Source organism: Dermacentor silvarum, chromosome 9 (assembly GCF_013339745.2).
Source record: "Dermacentor silvarum isolate Dsil-2018 chromosome 9, BIME_Dsil_1.4, whole genome shotgun sequence".
In the NCBI taxonomy this organism is placed as follows: domain Eukaryota; kingdom Metazoa; phylum Arthropoda; class Arachnida; order Ixodida; family Ixodidae; genus Dermacentor; species Dermacentor silvarum.
The window spans coordinates 22,454,894-22,476,242 of record NC_051162.1 but is presented as its reverse complement, the minus strand read 5'-3'; the positions used below and the strand labels follow the sequence as shown (position 1 = coordinate 22,476,242).

Here is a 21,349-nt window from a genome sequence, read left to right as displayed (position 1 = left end):
CTGTTCCAATTCATAGAGCGATTATTATTGAAAATGTTTTATTTTTATTACTAAGCATATGCTCACAACCGAAGGAATGTTTATAGAGCAAATTTGATGATGATGATGATGATTTCAGGTGTTCACTCGTGCAAGGGCCAAATAGGGTCAAAGAGCGCCGAGCAAGCGGTCATAATCTACAGAATTCAACATCCCACGCGATAATGGAAACCACACAGATAAGATGAAGAACACGACAGGGCGCGTGGGCTCACGAGTTGTCAGTGGTCAAATAAATTGGTAGTAGATGTAACATTGTTGTACAGAGGCCATAGTCGCCTAAAAACATTCGCTTTATAGTGCGTAAAATATTTATTTATTAGAAGTATAGAAATGATTGTAGTCAGGTTTACGACAAACATGGAAGATGCGCAACAAAGTGATAAAGTTACGTAGGCTAGTGGTGGTAGTTACGTAAAATTACGTAGTTACGGTAGTTATGAAGTTACGTAGTTACGTGGTGGTAGTTTGCGAGTAGCACTACTGCTTAACCGGGGACCTTGAACGAAAGAGCCTGGACACACGTGCAATACTAGATATAACTATGCCGCTGTAGCAGCGTCGGATCATTCACTGTTAAAATTGTGTTTGTGAAATAAACAGCAAGGGTATGGCAATTTTTGCAACATATCCTTTCTGTTCTCTTCTGTTTTAGGTTATATAATATTTCTGTGATTTCACCGCAATATTATGTTGATTAGAGGGTTTTAGTGTGCCTTATGCGGCTGCATTCTATCAACCGTCAATAGAACTTGACTTTTGGGCTTTTCTGTAATTTTACCGTAAAAATTAGATAGATTTTTTTCCATTAGTGGAGTAAATTTTACTCCCCTCATTACTGCAGCATTCATGTAGTACGAAAAAGTCAAATGCTCATACATGATCATACATGCAAGGATAAGCACGATACGTACAACATTTGAGATGTGACATCTGACAAGACACCTGGCTCCAAAACACCCGGCACTTCCCGACACATCCAAGTATCCCCTCTACGACTTTATATAGTCATGATCAAAGCAGCATAGCTCGCCCTGATTGCAACTATATCTTATTCAAAAATTAAAACCGATTGACTCGAGGATACGAGATCTTTCTGCTTATGTGTGGCTAGTGTAACTGTTATTGAAGATAATGTTATTTGAAGATAGCAAAGAGAGGAACAAATATTAGGCCGCTCACAATATTCATGACAAAATTTTAGCTTTGCTGTATGGGGACCAATTCTGTCAACACGAAGACAATTTCTGTCTTTGACCATAAAAAGGAAAGGGGGATCTTTAAAAACATAATATAACCTCTATTTCTACCTTTGAAGGAAATGGTATGTAGTAAAAATAGAAATGTTCCGTTTTTTTGTAGTTTCATATTTAATTTTAAAAGTGTACGCTGTGCTACGTATATGTACGGATATCATTTAAAAAGCTTAAAGCTCACGACCTGTAAGAACAGGTCGGTCGATATGCTATATAAAAGTGCACTTTTCGCGAGCAAATATGAAAACCTGTGTCTATTGCCCACGAAGTGTTGCCAGAGACGTAGCATTTTGTTAGTTGCTTAAAAGAAACCTTTCAAACCATCAAAATCTGCCGCTGGCCACCACTCGAGCGCCATAGCATCTTTCTTGACCGAATATGCAGTCTTATTGTTATCATTTTTGTTTCTCTATTGTGCTCATGCCTCAATATTACCTGACACTAGGTTTCATCACTGTTGCTAAAAGAAGTGTTGCTTTGTTAATTGCAGATCCAAAGATTTGATAAAAAGTCACTTGCCTGTGATGTACCGCATGTCTGGAGGGCGTCGCCCAAGCACTGCGTGGTCAATGATTTGCATTCATTCGATTAGAACAAAAGGAGAAGAACATGGAGTTTAATGTGCCCTATGCGGCTGTATTCTATCAACGGTCATTAGAAAGAACTTTTGCGCTTCAAATTGAAAGGATGCTAATAAAAAAAATCAGCTTAGACCGATAACGTAATGTTTTAGAGCTTTATTTTGGTAAATGTCACGGCAAAAAGTTGAATATTGGGATGGAAAACAAGCTTATAGCCTCCATTAGTTTTCTAAATTCGTCTGAAAGCCCCAGCGCCCGTACATCAGTGTGAAGTCGAGGAATTCGAAACCTTTTTTTCGCATTTCCACGGTTTAGGCTGAGGGAGTAGCTTTCAAACTTGCTAACTCTTAGATATTTTTTTAAAGGACAATGTTGCCCATGATTGCCGTAAAAAAAGAACTCGCTATAATCGAAAGGACTCCCTCAGTATTCCTGACGGCACCATGAGCTGCTGTGCGAAATTATTTGAGCCGTTGCCAACCGCCTTTTGTTCTTTTCCTTAGAAATGAATCACTTTAATCTCCTTTTAAAGGCAATATCGCCCTTTCATGGACGTATTCACAGTGATTCAGAAATGCTGCTAACAACGAAGCTGTTCTAGCTAACCGTAAAAAGAGGCGCCTGCTGTCGCAAAACCTCGCCGAGCTATGGCGTCACTGCGTTGCCCGGCAACCACGTCGCGGAGTGGCGTGTGCTTCGCCTCCTCTCCGTGCCGTGCCGATGATACCTTGACATGGGACGTTAAGGAGAGGGAAGGAAAGCATGCGCGCGGCACGCGCAGTGCTCGGTAGAGGGAAAGATAAAATTAGAGCGAGATAGGGAGAGAAAGAAATTGTAGCAGCACCAAAGAGGCAACGTGCACAGCTGCTGCCGACGCCGCCCGCATTGCCTAGTAACCGCCGGCGCAGGTGCGCGCTCGCTTCGCCCGACACAGACACGACTCCTGCCTGCCTGCGTTTGTGGCATGCCAGGAACGCTGTTGCTCGTAGGCACTGACGCATCTAGCGCTAGTCACGCGAAATGTCGCGAAAGGGAAGGTACCTCCGAAAGTGAGCATTCGAGATCATACTGTTTAACTATCCTACATGCGTAGTTAAGTTAAACCAAGTTAAGACCTAGCAGCAACCAAGTTAATACCCAGCAGTAGCTGCAAGTAAGACTTGATGATTGACACTTTCGCTGTGCCTAAGGTTTGTACGACCGAGTGCAAGCTTGCCCGCTTTTTAAAGAGCCAGCCAGGTACTTTTTGCAATTAAGATTTAACATGACCTACACTTGAACGCACTAGTGTGTGGTGCGGAAATTAAAAGACATTTCTCATGGCGTAAATAACGAAGGTGAATTACCGAAGTCGAGCGTCTCAGCCGTGAGTCCGCTGAAACAGACACTCGACAGCCTGGTTTGGCTTTAATTTAGAAAAAAAGATATTGCTTCTACAGCTCAAACAAACGGTGTCGCGAACATTATTAAAGATTCTCGTAACACCGCTCCTGTTTTCGCGATTACAAAGTTTTGCACCATGAACAACAAATTGTATATAGACATTCCTTCCGATGTCTGGAAAGCAAGTTTACATTTTAGTTTTTTTTTTGTAAGGGCGGGAGAGGAGGTCAGAGGTGCGTGTTTTTCGCGTTGTAGAGCCATAAGATCCCACCTTGGATATATTAGCATGATTGGCGCTTTGGTTCCTATGCATTAATTCCTAAGACTACTAAATCACTAATGTCTGTCTAACCTATACTGTAGTCCAACCTAAAATCTTTATTATTAGCAGATTATTAAATTCACTTCGATACTCCTGACCGTGTCGCTCCCCCTCCTTTTCTTTTTTGCGCCTTTGCAATCTTTCTCTGCTCTTGTTTTTTTTATTTCCCCCCTTGCCCCTGCCCCAGGCTAGGGCAGCCAACCATTAGCCCCACTTATGGTGAAGCACTCTGTTTTTGCCATATCATTTCTCTCAATCACTCCCTTCCTGTGAACCTTGATTTATTTTGAGATTTGATATTTGGTTTATTTCACATCAGTACTTTTGTAACGCGACAGAATGTACTTATTATGGTGAGGATAGCATGGTAAAAGCTGCATATCTGCAGCTTGAGTAACCCAGCCACTCCCGTCGAAGAAAGGCAGAAACATACGGTACATAAAGAATTTGAGTCGTACGCAAAATTTGAAGTCACAATTGAAAAACCATAACATAAAAGTCATATTTACATCAGAAAAAAAGCATTCGAAGACACCATACGTAAAATGGAATTTTTAGACAATGCAAGTAAACTGTCATCGGTTAGTTTGAATGTGTCGAGTACATCGGGTTTAGGAAAGCTTATCGCATTGGATTGACGGATAGATTAGTATGTGCTTGCGGATGTTGAAGGAACGAGTGAACACGTGTTGTGCACCTGCCCTCAATGGACCACAATACCACCATTTTGTTGCCTCTTTTTTCGTTATTCTTTATATATATATATATATATATATATATATATATATATATATATATATATCATAAGAAGCCAACAAACAGTGACACCAAGGACAACATATGGTTAAGTACTTGTACTTACTGATTGAATATACGAAATGATAAATTAATGAAAATGAAAATGGATGAATAAACAAGTGGCCGCCGGTGGGGAACAGTAATTTTGTTCGGGAGGGGGAGGGGGGGAGTCACGTTGCAGCGCAGACGCCTCCTTCCCGAGTTTTTCGAGGGATCAAATGCATGAATAATAACTGCATTGCCAATGCCATTGTATATTCGATGCTGCAAACGAATTACTGAACGCTACGCAATGTCACGTAAAATATGTATTTTTTTCCTAAACGAATATATTCGTATGTCTCAAAAATCGTGGCAGAACTAACTGATATCAATACTTCCGTGTTTTTTTGTCATTTTTAATAACTAACCAAATATCACACGAACTTTAGAACTATATCAATGCGAAACCAGCAAAGCAGTGCATATAGCTGATATGAAAAACGTAAAGGCCACGAAATGAACATGTTGAGGACAAATATTTTGATGAATCTTAGTCATTCAGGAACCTTGTTTACATTTTTGTACACCTGCAACGGCCAGGGAAAAACCTCAATGACGCGGTCTTTCGTTACAATAGATTGCGCAGGAGCAGTGTTACCCATCTTGTATTGTAATTACACTGATGTTATAGTCGCAACAGTGAGTGCATATAAAAAGCAGGATTTCTGCAAAATATACATTAGACATGCGAAGATAGAATGGAATATACAAATGCGAAGATACAACTACTTCATAAAGGGCAAAAAAGTGTCGCTTAATTGCGTAAGTTAACTGCCTGCAGAGCGGCAACAAATATTCTGTACCCAAAATAAATGAAGGGTACTGCTTCGGTTCAAAAAAGAAGTAAAATCAGGTAGCTAAAAAAAATGTCACAGTTTCGCCCTAAGGGCGAAGCAATGAATGCAATAGCAACACAGCAATGCCATACGAAGTAAGGTGAGCGGCTTTGGTAGCAATATGAATTGTAGTAAACATGAGCTGATTAAGTAAGCAGGTGTGCTGCGGCGTAAGTAGACCGACATGAAGAGAGACTCGATGACCACGATGAGGCGCGTGTGAAACGGTGGTGTTGATGAGAAGCGCTTCCCGTGGGCAGCGCGTGCGTAGGGACACACCTGTAGCGCTGCACTGCCGATACGGGCAGCATTGCATGTGTAGCGTGTGTTGGAAAATGTGGCCCGACTACTACTAACTGAATGAACAAGCGTGGTGTGAGCGCGCACAAACAAACATGAATAGATCACACTGAATGACTGCAGACAACGACAGTCAAAACGCTGGCAGCAAGCAGCGGGCGAAGGTACGTGCGGTCTATCGCTTCAACGGAAACAGAGCGGCGAATGCACAGCGCATAAAGGTCAGAGCCGTGTGGAGATAAGAGACGGTGCGAGCGAGCGACGAGTGCGGTTGTTGGCAGAGTGGAAGTGCGCCCCCCCCCCCCCCCCGCTCCCTCCGGCGCTGGCTTCCCGCTTCCTTGCTTGCGCGCGGGAGATTGAGTGCGTTCGCTCTCCGTGATAGCGCGCGTCCCCACACGCTTCCGCTCGGGCATACGGCGCGCGGCGAAGATTTCATCTATAGGGAACCTGACGGCGACGGCGACGGTGACGCCGACGGCGTCACCGTCGGCGTCACCGTCAATATGAAGTTTCCATATAATTGCTATCGCAATAAAAGGAAAGAACGTCGCGTGGGCCGGGCTTTCAGTCAGTAAAGTCGGTCAAAATTGGTTATTTATGTCCTCGTAATTTTCGTATTCACATGATAATTTCGATCACGATGCTAACTGTTAGAATAAACCGTGAAAATTTCTGCGGTTTTAAAAGCTAATGAACAGTCATACGTTTTCATAATTACGAGTTTATGGACCTGAAGGAACAGAGCTTTTTACGTGCATTGATTTTTGCTGCTTCGCTATCTGAAGGATAAACTACACTCGGCGGGGAAGTTTAGCGAAGCGGTTAATGACTTCGGACACGTTGATGCCGACGTCTCTGTGGGCGTCCAGAAACGCCAAACTAACCATGCGTTCCTCAGACATTGTAGAGCGCAAGTAGTGTTTTAGTAATCTCATGTTAAAAGATATTCTCTCTGCGCTGGCAGTGGTCACTGGAAGGGTGACTTTGATCTGCAGTACCTTGTACGCATTTACTTAAACCTGCAGTCGCAATGAGAGAGGGCATGCATTCCGGTGCTAAAACCTAAATACACTTCTACGATGTCGTTGGCATCCTTGTTTAGGTACCTTGCACAAACAGTAAGCTGTTCGATTCCAGCAATATACGTCATTTCGTCAGCAAGTACGGAAAAGCAGCCTCCAGCGTTTACTTTTGCATCTAGGCTTTCTTTGATAATTTCACCACAAATTTCTATAATTTGTTTTGTACACCTGGGCTTAAATACGGGGCATTACTGGGGAACTTTCCAAATGGTTCTTCTGATATGTATTTCCACAATCAGCTCACAAGCGAAGCAGTGTTCTGAAAATACCAGTGTTTTCAGCGGGGGCTTTGCTTAAATCCATAGGATCACTGTCCTCATCGCCACGGAGAGCCAAACCTTGTGACCCGCAAAAAAGAACTGCCTGAATGATAGGCCGTTAACTTTCTTCTCTTTTCTCTTATTTTACTTTGCCAGCCCTGGTCCGGGTGATCGATCACATAGGGTGCACTTACTGAAAAGGTTTGGAGGAAATTATCAGCTGCCAGCCAACAGTCACGGTGATATTTAGTATTTTGGTCTGTGTGGAAGACTGCGAGCGCGTGCTTCATTTCTGGAACAGCTTGGACACGAGGGCTCCAACTGCGCTCATGTTGGCCAAAGTTAATAACAACCTTAAGCCCATAAAGTTCCAGAATTGAAAATCTAAAGCACGCCTTTTGAAATGTCAGTGCACCTTTCGCGTCACGAGTTTATGAGAAATCTATACACATAAAGTTTCGCAATTGAAATTCATGCGCTCCGTAGATTCCGCGGCCGCTGCGAGATACCGCGACGCGCCCGCTCGCTATCGAAACGCCCTTGAAAGTTTTTGCTCGGATGGGGCTCCCTGCCTTGTGTGACTCCAGTTGCAAGTGCGTTGCCATGAAATCCAGTCCAAGTTCGCAATATGTGTTCGGAAATGTCTTTTCGAGCGTGAAAAAGACATTGTAGACAAAATCCAGAATGATTCTCGGCGCCGGTGGTTGTGTTGGTCGGAGGTGCATGCCAGCACGAAAAAATGTCGGGGGGGGGGGGGGGTAGGGGCTGAATCACCCCCCCCCCCCCTTGGCTGAACGAAACCACGTCTTCGCATTACGCGTGCGATGCTCTCACCATTGATTTACCGCGGCTCCGTTTTCCCATCCACTTTCAGGGGTATTTATGTCTTACAACTTGAACTAATCCTGGGAGCGCCACTCACAAACCTAGTGTTAGTTCTAGTTATAAGACATAAATACCCCAGAAAGTGGATGGGAAAACGGTGCCACGGTAGCTCAATGGTGAGAGTATCGCACGCCTAATGCGAAGATGTGGGTTCGTTCCCGACCTCCGGCCAGTTGTTTCTGCATTCATTTTCATTTTCATTAATTTAGCATTTCTTTAATTCACCTGGTAAGTACAAGAGTAATTTCCCCTATGTTGTCCTTGGTGTCATTGTTGGCTTGTTATGCTATTATGCTAAAATTAAGAAAAATTGGGCACATCGGTTCCCTTTCTGCTATATATATATATATATATATATATATATATATATATATAATTCCACTCTGTGCACGCGCAGTTTTCCATTTACGTGTTCGTTGTATTCTTTTTTACTTTGTATATATATTTTTTCTTTCCACTTTGTATTTTTTTTCTTGTCTCTTTTCACCCTTACGGCAAAAAGGTATACATTGAGCTCTGTATGCTTGTACACGCACTCTTGATGAAGGCCGGACCCCGGCCGAAACGTCAGTAAAGTCTTGTTATGTTTTTCCTACGTGCTTCTATTTTTTGAACTACTTCTGTGCCGGCTGCGGTTACTCTTTACTTCACTGATATATATATATATATATATATATATATATATATATATATATGACTTTACAGACGGTTCGGCCATGGGACCGGTCTTCGTCGCAATGATTACCAGGGAATGTCCACCACTTCATTGCATTTTCGGACTTCCCATACAATTTTTTCTCAGTTGTCTCTATTGGTCCTGTCAGCGCAGCAGTTCATTCTCGAGAAACGAGAAGGCGCTGTCGGTGGCGCGCCGCACGTTGCCTCCGCGAAAGCACACGGATACGAAACCATTACCCCTTCTGCCCTCTTTCTGCACGATCAGCTGTCAGAAATGCTACTGGGTGTTCGCTCACGCACTTTGCTCAGTTCATGCTGCGAAGTGTGGAGCGGTGGATTGAAGATGTGTGCAGTAGTTGGCTGCAAAAATAGTGACTACCATATTAAAGAATGGAATGAATATGTAACCAAGTTCACGGACTGTTGCTACATACGGACGCCTGTGTTGCCAGCCCTTCTCGATGCACGACTGTGCTCGTGGATAAAATAATTTAACTCATCCGCCAGCGTTGTATCGCTAACCTCCCAAAGAAGATTTCAACCCCGGAACATCGGCAAGAGTGAGTTTACCGTTCATTAGGTTGTAGCGCCGCTTCCTGGCATAGTAACTTTGGCACACGTTATCTACACACATCTATCCCAACTCGCATGCAAACTTATGCACACTGTATCGCCAACGTATTAAGAATACGTGAATGGGCGCTCACTTGAATCAATGCGCCAAAGCATGAGTGACAGCGACTACACCAAACGCGCACGAATGGTCGACGCTGAATGTTTGATGACGGTCCACAGGAGTAAGTGAGTTACTACCGATAATACACCTTTACTAGAAGCTATTATAAAGTACACAACTGCTACGTTCGAAGCCTTGTGTACAGCAAGAAGAAATGTACTTCAGCTGGGTGCACCCGCCAGCGAATTGGCAGAAAATCAGAAAGAGACCGCACCGAAGAAATTCACTGAGTCAGAAACGTGACAAGCCGCTGCCTCAAAGTGTTTGCCGAATAAATAATGAAGAACAAAGCATAATAATATTGATTCAGTTCATAAGCGGAAAGTTTCGATAGCTTGGAATACATTTTTAGCCTCCCTTTTAGAACAAGCTCCATACACGTTGCTCGCGCTGCTTGGACAAAACTTAACGAGCGGCAAAGGCGCTTTAACGTGTCATCTAAAGCTGTGATCAAAGCTTCGTGTCGTTCACCCAGTTAGCTTTTACGATGTCTCCCGAAACAGAGGTTTCCTGAGCCGCACCTGGCGTCATGTATATCGAATGTAAGCACTGAGGCAACCGAGGTAGCTGAGGCAAGCAATGGACGCGGCACCACGTGGTCAAACATTGTAGCGCTCACGGGGCCGCCGCGAAAAAGGGTCAATATATATCCCTCAGCATCTCCATGAAATCGTCATCTATGCCTTCGTGCTTGGGAATATCCCTTATCAATTCCCTGTATTCGATGTCGTAGGCTCCTTTATTACCTAGAAATGCTATCCATAAATGTTTATTCTGAGCGACTGAAATCTCTATGCACTGACTTAGTACAAGCAGATTATGCTCTAAGCGACTGTCTGGTGTGAACCCAATCTGTAGTTCCCCCAGTGCACATTTTTTCCCACCAACTTCGACAGATAGGTCTAATTTTATGGCTTGCAGTGCCATTTTATAAATCACCGACGTTATCGTAACTCGCGTGTGCGAGCTCGTCTTATCCTTATCACTTTTGCCTTTCTAGATGGGGTTCATCTTGCTTTCAGGCGATCCAACCAGAATTTTCTTCGTTCTAATCACTTGCTCTCTGCCATTAGTGAGCAATGCCTAGCTCTCAGGACCCAGGTTTTCGATTAGCTGTATCGGAATTTCATCGGCTCCTGCTGCCATATTATTAGGATCTTATTAAGGCGGCTGACTGGGAAAGTTGCATATTCATATTGATAATACACAGCGGGAGAAGAAACACGGGAACGAATAGCAGACAGAGACAGTGCTTGTCCCTGTCAGCTATTCGTCCCCGTGTTTCTTCTCGCGCTGTGTATTATCATCATTAGGGACATTTTCTTCTGCTTTTTTGCAATAACAGCTTTCTGTGCTAAATTTTCATTTCTAAGGCTTCTCTGCTGTTGCTGTATCTGTTTCAGTCTGAACTAGGCTTTCTTTCGTGCTGAAGGTATCACTAATAACGTCTCTGATATACCGCAGCGCATCAATTCCTTCGAAGATCTTACCGTCTTCAGCCCTTTAGCCATCTGCAAATCTTTAGTTAAAGCTCCAAGTGCTCTTACATGGTTCCAGAACCTTTTTGGTGCGTCTTTGCCTCTTTTGCGGATGTTATGCACTCAACGTTCACTCGTGCATTCTTTTCTCTTCAACAAGCTCACTCGCCACCCCTTTTTTTTCTCGGCATTTGTTCGTTCTAAGGACCACTTCTTCGTGTAATCCCAAATTTTGGGCTTCTAGATGACCCCTTGACGCCTGCTTACGGTCTTCTATAGCTTGCTTGATTTCCCTGTTCCGCAACTTAAGGGGTTTCCTCTTCCCAATCCAACATATTTTTTTCCTTGTCTGTCTTTTATCCTGCTGTATAACTTCTACCGATTTCTTCCATTCCCACACTCATATAAGAAACGCCTCAAATTTCGTCTCGATGCTTTTTGCGATCTCTGTTATTTGCTTTTCTTAAATTTTTAGATATCCTGGTGCCATTGATTCATGTTTTGCGTTAGTATCTCACCCAAATTTTAAGCTTAAACATTTATGATTACTACTCAGGCTTTTACATGTCAATCTATCATCATTTGGTGTCGTCGTACATGGACCGTTTTGAGACTAAGGCGTTGTCGATACATGACTGTCCGTTCCCGCATTGCCACGTTACCTGTCTAGTACACTTATTTTCTATGTTAACTGCTATAAGGTTCTGTTAATTGCACAAATTCAGCAATATAGAACCGTTGTAATGCGTATAAGCGACTAAATCCTATATTTGTACATTGATATTTTCTACTACTTGGCCCGATTATTAGAACTCATTAATATCGCTTCTAATGCAATCAATAAATTCTTTATTTTTATCTCTCCTATCACTGCCTGTCCACAGGTAAGCAGCTCCAATGCCCCTCTTTTGGCCTTCCCATGGGCCACTAATCCAGAAATGCTCCTTATCGTTTGCCCCTTTGGCACTTCATACCTCGCCAAAGTAGCATGCCTACGCCTCCGCCTTTCTTTGGCACAGTCATTCTGTTTTATCCCTCCCATAGAAAACTGTCAATAACAGGCGGTTACTTAAAATCTTGTAGATGCGTTTGGGTCAAGGTGTACACGCTAATAGCTTCGTCCTTGTGTTCGGTTTCAATTTTCAGTCATTCTTTCGGCTTGCGACCACCCTGCAAGTTTATTTGCCAATTTTACCGTCTCTATAATTATCCCTTGTGAGTCTTTGCTTAACTCTTAGTCATCTAATTCTACTCCTTACTGGTGTCTCACTACATTGAATACTTATTCTTCCTTCCTGATTGCCTGGGGCCCGCCTAAAAAAGGTACTGCCCATGCCGCGAATCAACGTCAAACCGGTGTTCCTACACTTTCGCTAAAATGTATCCCGTAACGCACAAAAGTACATTCGCGGTTAGCTTGGTGCTATTCTCGCTTGATGTCAGTGATCGTAAAATTCATTGCCCTAGCTAGCATCCAGATTTCTCTGTTTACTGCAACCGCTGCCCTTTCAATTGCATACCCCTGCTTTCAACCTCTGACACCGTGCACACTGCGATTTGCACTTCTTTTGAAACCTTTCGCAGATTGGTAACACCACTGGCTATTTGCTTCGGGATCCCTGTACTCCCATGCAGTACGTTAATCACTCTGCCCATTATCACCACTCGGTACCTCTGCTCCATTGTGACCCACACGCATTCCATGGCGTTCGCTTTCGCCACAACTCGGGAACTCCACGCCATCTCGTGGAAGGCGTGTTAGTTAAATTAGATTACACTTGGTGGCGGCACGGTAGGTGGCGACCCAGAGACTCACATCGTACCTAGTTTTCTGCTACCTACATTCCGTTTTTTATATCCTCGGTTGCTCAATATTGCTACGTACTCTCTGCATGACGAAGTATCACATATTACCATTGTAATGTTCATACGAAGTCTACCCCTCACCTAACCGCCCGTTTTTTTAAGTGGTTACAAGATACCCTGATCCCAGATTCGCCGAATCTTTCTGAAGTCGACTAAGAAGAACTTGTCTTTAAAAAAACGAAAAAAAAATGCCCTTACACCCTGCCGGAAGTACCGCATGACCTAATGCGTCACTCTATGGCAGGACTTCGGAGATTTCATCAGCACACCTATGCCATATCGTAAGATACGGAGCGCCGTAGCATAGATACCGCGACCATCGCGAAGTTCCACGACGAGCCCTTTCGCTGCAGGGATGCACACAATAGCGCGCGCTCTGATTGCCCTCCATGGCTCTCCTGGCGTGGCAACGCGTGCTATCATGAGTTGCCGTGGCTCTCCGCAGAACGCTGGAAAATCTCTGATGCAGCGTGCTTGGTCTTTCGTCATAGCGACATCGCCAGCCGCACCCTTCGTTCGCTGTTTGAAGGCTGATAACCAAAAAAAAAAAAGTTAGGCAGCACGTTACACCCCAGTGACACCTGAAGGCGCATGGTGCACATTTGGTAATGCATGCAGTGATGCGATCTGAGGGGTCAGAGTTCTTTACGTTGCATCCTCTCAGCAGGGGAAAGCAGCACTCGCGGTCGAACGCTTTGCTCCCGCCGCTTTTCACGCCGCACCTCGTTTCTCGCATTACGAGCATCCTCGGCCGCAACGTACTTCCGAAGCCTACCGCGCAATCAGTTGGGCCCCGGCCGAGCGTACTCCATCGCCGTCTTTCTCGCTTCGCAGTCCACTATCGCCATAACCGCCGCCGCCTCGGCGTGACGTCAGTGAAACGACACCTGTTTGTTGTGCTCGCGCGCTGCTCGTTCTCCTCTCCATCCGCCGCTCGCTCGGAGAAGGTCACCCGTATTTTTACAGCGAAGCTGTGTACCTCTCATTGCTCGGAAAATTTCGTGGCGTAAACACAAAACTCCACGTTAACAATTGAAAGCAACGGCATATGTTTATTTGGAATCAGGCATACAGGATATATATATATATATATATATATATATATATATGAACCAGAAGAAAGGCAACCGAGGGGCCCGATTTTTATTAATCATATCATAAGAAGCCAACAAACATTGACACACACACGCACACACACACACACATACACACACATATATATATATATATATATATATATATATATATATATACTTAGTGACGTCACCACACTTTCATGTATAAAAGGGAGACCCGTCTAGCAACTCATTTAGTTCATTCTAAGACTGCCATTGGTAGACCACAGAAATTTAAGACACCAAAAGAAACAGCCTGAATACAATGCTCGGGCATGTGTGGTGTTTGATACAGCTTTCCTGGACATTCACGTTCGCAGGCCGGGATGGTGGCAATTTGTTTTTTGTACCACTCCACCAGACGCCGCGTTTTTTTTTTTTTTCAAGGCCATTGCGCAACGACCCACTTAAGGCTCTCGCCTTAAAAATACATTTACCATTTCTGCGGCTTTGGCAAGATTGGTTCATTGGTATGTAGTACTCATTTATCACAAGTTTAGCTAAGTGAAATTTTAGTGCAACTGGCTTTTAAGGGATTAGTCAGCGAATGTCCGATAACCGCACTGTTCGAGACAGTCTGTGGCATGATGCCTATCCCATATTGTAGCTGTGATCTACACATGCACACTAACGTACATACACGGACATTTTTAAAAATCAAGTAAACTTGTATACTTCGCCTAGTCCTGCAATGTCTGGAAGCACCAAGTTCACGCAAGCACCTGAAAAAATAGGAACAGACAAATTCACATTCGGTAGGCATTCTTCACATTCGCGGCTGTCTCTGAGCATGACCGCTTGAGTGAATCGCCTTCTTTGAGGCCTAATCACATACGTCAGCGTTCGCCGAAGCATTAAAATCCCAGGTTAAGTTTGTTCTGAAAGCTGGCATTCATGTCGGAATCTTTTATTTAATGTTTCAACGGTTAAAGTTGGCATACGCAAAATGGCGGCGGCAATAATGAGACAATGTTTTCGGCATTTCAGCAGAGCATTTGCATTGCCAGCAGGAGGGTGCCGATAAATTCGGCGATGCCACCTGTTAGCCACAACAGAAATAACCTTTCCGGAAGCGGTGGCGCTTTTTGAAAACTTATTGGACAAGATAAAAAGAACACCTATAAAACATTGCTAATTTATTCAGTATTGAATTGAGATGACTACAATCAAACCCAGTGAACCCTTAATTTATTTTTCTCACGACGACAAGCTGGTAGAGCGATCCACGATAGAACCGGGCGCCCTAGGCACCGTCACAGTTTAAGCGCTAGCAATCGAGCTGCGTAAGCCTGTGGTGGGTACCGGGAGCGCAGCTGCCTGTATTAAAGCTAGAACGAAGTACATCTGATCCGAGCTCAACGCCATGGCGAGTGCCAGCACCTAAAGTATTCTTACACCGCGGTCGTTTATAGGAGAGACTATATAAGTGCTAGGCAAGGAAGTAGAGACGGTTTCAAAAGAGCTGGCTAGATCCAAGGAAGTGCACCGCTTATAGTGAAACACTTGAGTTTGAAATGTGTTGGGTAGATTTAGGGCTGTTGTAAACCAGACCTCTAGGTCCTCCGAAGAGAGTGCAAACTTAGTCATAGAGATCTGATGGCTTTGATGTTCGCTGGTGCATATATCTGCGAATCATTTTAAAGCATTTCGCTTTGTTTGGGAACCAATCACGATTTTTTGTGACTGCCTAACAATTTTTCTTTGCGGTCCCGACAATAGTGCAGTCTGACAGAACGATACGATTCGCATGGTAGCACAGTACCACCATAATTCCGTGCGGTGGTACCTATGATATGGTACCACTGGTACCCGCGGTATCGCTATCGATTGTGCTACTGTTTTCATGGGGTACCACCCGGCGGTATACAGCACGATGGCACGCTGGTAATGGAGATGCTTTGAGACGCTGCCGTTCAGACGCTGCGTCTCTGGTCGCAGCCTCTGCGATCAGAGGCGGTCGCAGACGTTACACGAGGTTACGAACTGATCCTCGAAAAAGTGCCGCTCGAAGTACAGGTTGGCTCCCGCGCACAAGGCACGGTGGTAAAAGGAGCGCCAACTATAACACGTAGTGGAGCATAGGGCCCCCAAATTACCACCTCCCAACCTACGCTGAATGCATTCTTGGATAGCTACGGAACCTCGTTATTCATAAATTATTATTCTTACTTATCATGTGAACATATAAAGAGTACAAACATCACGAATAGAAAGGAACGCTGGCTACCAATTATCTATTGGAAGGGACAACACGCCCACCCACTTACAGAACGGATAAAAAAAATAGAAAGTGGGAGATCAAGGAAGAGAGAATCAAAAAGGTGTCACACTGTCACACGCAGAGTAACAGCTTTACAAAGAAGAGTATAGTCCGTGGTCGACCGAAAATCAATTACAGCTTTGTGAACCTCATATTGATTTGAAGCAGGACGCTTCGGAAACATTTTGTCGCTCCGCTCCTGCAAACTGAGGTTGTTGAAGCTTCATTCGCAGGACATAGCGACAACTGCATAAAGTGTGATATAATTATCAAACATTAACAGTGTCATGATATCAGAGTGCATAGTGTCCTCCGAAAAGCGCCAATGTACTCCAGGATGCACTAAATTAAGGTAAGCACGAAATCTAAAACACATCATAAGTGAAACTAGAGTGAACGTGCATTCGTACCATTTTCACCAGGATCCGCTGTTAGGACGCGTCCAAGACACGAAGCCAGGGACAGGATGACTACGACACCTGCTAATGATGACATGGTTTTAGAACTAGCAATGGCCAAACGAAGGGACGTGTCTGATGAAGGTTACTGTCTCCGTCGATGTGCACCTCACCAATGCTCTGCGTTTGCAGCCGAGCCTTTATAACAGGGCCTTTTGGTGCGTCAGCTGCTTAGCATAGTTTTTTTTGAGGGGGGGGGGCTGATTTTTTTTTACAAAAAGAATAATCCGGGCGCACTGCGCGAATTTTGATTGTGCCCTTACTGGTAATTTTTGCTGTTTTCTATTCTCTCTGTCGCCAACACTCACTGAGAGTTTCCGTCAGCAGTCTAAAGCATGTGATTTTCGGACGCCAATTGTATGGTACACAAGTGCGTATATAGCACTCCTGCGAGGTCAATAACAGCTGCTTTTATCACATGGCCAGATTACTGTCCTTGTATTACTCTCCACGTGCCGGTACAAAAACAACGTTGTGACAAGCCCTTTTTATTTTTTGTGGCAATATTGTTTTTTTTTTCTGCTTTATTTCTCGGGCCTTGTTTATTTCCTCTTGCGCACATGTTAAGCATTCATCCTTGGTGAGTTCTCACTGGTGGCAGAGCAGCAGTGCGTGATTGTTTCGTATAATATTCAAACAATGACGTCGCCGTCTTTCCGTGTGAGTTCAGTTCATGCATCACCTCTGCGCCAGTATGTTATCTGAAGCGTGGCCACGGCAACTGCTTAATTATAATATCAGTGGCTACGGAATGCAAACAAGAACACGTGAACAAGACGCGTATGTGTGCGCGTGTATGCGTACGTGCGCAACATGAAGCGAAGCAACAGGGAGCACAAAGAAAATAGAACAAAAAATTCGGAGCCCTTTGCCTGTAGAGGAAATTTGGGTAAGCGAAGCTTGTGGCAAGAGGACGCTGTCGCATGCGTTCCGCTTCGTTTGCCCTAAACTCAGGGTAGCCGGCTCTTCGCTGACGTTTGGCCTCAACATCGCGCTCCCGTAACTCGGGGTCCGCAACTCAGAGTTTCGCCTAGGCTTCGGAATCTATCACGCTGGAATCGGCACGTTGATGACGTGCCCTTTCCCGAGCGATTTCGCGGCGCCGTTGCTCAAACTCAGCCTGCTCCTCAGCGGAACCACCACGCGCGGCTTTCCCATCCGGAAGTCCAAACTCATCTGAGGCAAGGGAAGCCCGACAGAGCACGCGCCAACCCCCTTTCGTTCCCTTTCCCTCGCCGCGACACATCAAACGACCCTGATTGGTCGCACGAGTCACGTGATCCGGCGCCGGTGCAGCTTTCTGGCGCACCTGCTTTTTTCTTTCTTCCTTCCTTTGATAATTTTTCTTTGACAATATTTTTCTTTTTGACAGTCTTTGTTTCCTTCCTTCTGTCTTTCTTTTTTCTTGTCTCTGGCTCATACCCACATATCCCTGGCTACCCGCATATCCAATACGGGTATCAGCCATACAAGCTTTAGCGTTACATTTCCGGCGCAGGCTAGCGTATACAAGCTTCGATTAAACAAACGTTCTAAAATTTCGGCAGAAACTTAGAACTGCTCACGTGCATTCGGCGAAATATTTTTGTTCTGAGCGTTCATTGCACGTGAAAGTTCTCGCCAACGTTCTAACAACGCCTCTGTAAGGCCAAATGAAAACTTGCCAAGCGACTCAACCAGCTCGCTAGCTCGTGAGCAGTTTATAAAGACCTCTTAGCGCCGTTCAATTGGATACATTATTGCTTTTTACTGTATGCACCACTCATTTTATACTCTCATGTCTTGGTGGCACCTTCTCATTGGCTGCACTGTCACTTGTGCAATGGCGCACGCATTAGGTACACTTTTATTCAACTGGAACCTTGGAGTCGCCGTGGAGTCGCGGAAGCGTGCTCGGCTGGCTCGGTCGGTATTTTGTAGCGATATCTTTTTTGATGCTAGTGCCTTTCAGTGCTTTTCGTGTTCGTAAAAAATGGCCGCCTTCGACGCTCTGCCCTGGGTGCAGCGTCGCTTGACCAATCACGAAAGTGAAAAGCGCTGAGAGGCATTAACATCGGGAAAAGGAATCGTTCGAAAATCCTCCTCTTCGAGCACCCCGGAGGCCCGGGTTCGATTCCCGCCGAGACCGAAATTTACCAAGTTTTCTCTTAAATCCATTGTTTACTTTCTGTAATAACTGACACCAGGACAGCCGATAGGCCAGTAAGAAAAGAACCGTTTATTTCGAGAGTGCTTTCTTTAAATAGATGAAGCGGCGCACTTATCTGCGCTCAAGGTGGCCGATACGATAACGGCGCATGCTTCACTGCTTTGCCGGCACGTCACCGCACGACGTCACGCATGCGATATCAAATCCCTTCCCACTGGTCATCTCAACCATAACGGTGCACTGGACGTCGCTGACGGGTTCAACGTCTCAAAACCAGTGGTTCTGTTGGGGAAGGCGTAGGCACCAAATTCGAGGGTCCGGGTAGAGCAAACGAGGCACTCGCACCACCTGGTGCGGTCACGGTTAGCACACGAGCCGCGAACCACTTTGGACCTGGGCGAAAATTCATTACATAAACAGTCACGGCACTGAAAACTTTGTCGTGGTAACTTCCACATGCATTCCGCGTGCATCTTGCCGGGGTGCAGTCTTGCCAGGGTTGACCTCTAGTTCTTTCTTAACATGACCTCTGAAGGGGCCTTGCCTGTCTCTGAGTGTGGTGTGAAGTGTTGTTTGAACAAAAACCGAGAGACTTTACACGCTAGTGTTCCCGGACTCTGCTTCTTAAGTGCACATTTCAACTCATGAACCATGCGTTCCGCTCTGCCATTACTTGACGGGTGGTAAGGAGCAGTATATATGTATTGAACACCATTTAGTTTGAGGAACGACTGCATTTCTTGGCTGGTAAATACTGCACCGTTGTTGTACACAATTAAGTCCGACAGTCCGTAAGTTGCAAACATATTACGTAGTCGTTCGATCACGACAGACGAGCGCGCCAACGTCATTATTTCCACATCCGCCCAATTTGAGGATGAGTCAACAACCACCAAAAACATGACACCGTCATTGGGCCCCGCAAAGTCGAGATGGATTCTGCCCTATGGCCGCTCCGGTTTTGTTCAAAAGTGGGTAGGCGTCCTGGGTTCACTATGCCTGTTTTCTTGACACGCCGTGTAGTGCCGCGCAAATTATTTCATCTGCGCGTCCATCCGAGGCCACCAAACGTAGAATCTCGCGATAGGCTTCATGGCCGATACTCCCGGATGATTTGCGAGCAACACGACGAGCACACGCTTTCTAAACGCCCCTGGAAGCACCACGTGGTTTCCCCTGACCACGAAACCTATGTGCACAGACAGTTCATGCTGCCTTACCTCCAGGCGCGGATCCAGGGGGGATGTCCGGATGTCCTGACCCCCCCCCCCCTCAGATTTCTGCTTCGCCCATCGTTGACAGGGTGATGGCCCTGTCGCAAAAATATCGCCACCAGCATTCTTCAAAAGTATTTTGCGCGAGTACCAGTGGTAGCAGCGGTACCGTGCAAAAGCGGAGAATGCGTCGAAGGACCATGAGTCCGAGGACAAACGTCACCGTCTGCAGTCGCTCACATAGTTGAAACTTCAGGAGGAACGTCTTGCTGCGCCTCCTCCCGGTGGCAACATGCAACACAGCAGCCCGCTCCCTCCTCTAAGCCCAATAAAATACCTTCAAGTACACTGTAGCCGGACCAAGGAGAAGCGCGCAGGGCCGCATCAAGCTCAGACCACGCCGTCTTTCTTTGAGTTTTCTGTTGTCTCTTGTCAGAGTGCCCCGGTGCATACAGTCTAATCTTGATCAACTTAAGCAGTAAATAGATCAACTTAATATGTCCCCCTGTCTTTCGAATTCGTCTGTCTGCCCTTCAATGCCGCGTTGCGGCTCTTCTGAATTTGCTGCAACAATGTCCCAAAAGGATATCGACACTATTTTGGCGAAAGTCATCAATCTCTATGTTTCAAGGTAGGTGTAAGGTGTAGAAAAAGTCAGTGATCTCGCCTCGTGCTTGCCTCACGCTCGTGCCACTATTCGCGTGTTCCTCAGCGCTGGGGAGGAGGAGGGAAATTTCAGTGGTGGCACGAGAACACGTTGATGGAAAGGGCCATGGCGGCGCTGGGAATAAGGAGATAAATGAGTGGCGGCGCCTGTAGAACGTTCTTGAAACGGCAGCAACGCGCTCGCAGCGCGCTTGTGCGCCTTGTATACGTCGCCGCGTGAGCTCCGGGCTTCATTCCACATCGTTATGGGTCCAACTAGACTTTCGCCTTCAAGTTTTTAGAAAGTTATAAGTAGACCCGGTAATTTTTTACTCCTGTGTCCACGCCTTCGTTTCAAGCCACTGAAGCCAGAAGAGGTGCGTACCAAAAAGAAAAAAGGTATACCTAGGCTTTTTGATTTACGCGTTTTCCTTTTGCTTAAAGTAAGTCCCCGCGAGTGTGTAGAAACAAAAAACAGAAAGGCAAGTTAGCGTTCTCCATTTTGAATTTACCTTCTTTTCTGTCGTAGTAATGGGGAGGCCTCTGTGCCTTGTTATAAACAGCTTCACTCGCCATCTACCTTCACAGCGTGGAAAGGATCATGATTTTTTTGGCGTCACACGACTTCTAGCCAGACTTACACCAAGAACTTCATACCATGTTGTTACGCAATCTATATGTGATATATATTGTATCGTGCGTTTCTACAAAAATGAAAGAACTACCCAGCCCGTACCTCAAATGTGAGACGAGGTTTTGCCAAATAATTATAAACGAAGCGAGCTCCACTCATCACCTCTTGATGTTGCCCTGCGTAGATTTTTAGGGAACTCAAGGATTGTCAGAGAGAATACAGTGCACAAATGCAGCAGTAGTTCTCGTTATACGTTGTTTTATTCCCGTGTTGCTTTCGTTCTTCGTGATAAATTGTAATAAAATATTAAACTGTTAAGCCGTGCACTTCTT

General features: G+C 45.2%; 1 long non-coding RNA gene across 1 annotated transcript; it reads right to left on the bottom strand.

Moving 5' to 3' along the window:
* Positions 1-1,814: 1,814 nt before the first annotated feature.
* LOC125940322 (uncharacterized) lies at positions 1,815-16,473 on the bottom strand. The gene is made up of 3 exons (XR_007463532.1): positions 16,328-16,473; positions 14,333-14,379; positions 1,815-1,853 (listed from the first exon to the last, which is right to left on the bottom strand). It is a non-coding gene; the product is annotated as an uncharacterized LOC125940322 (long non-coding RNA).
* Positions 16,474-21,349: the final 4,876 nt, after the last annotated feature.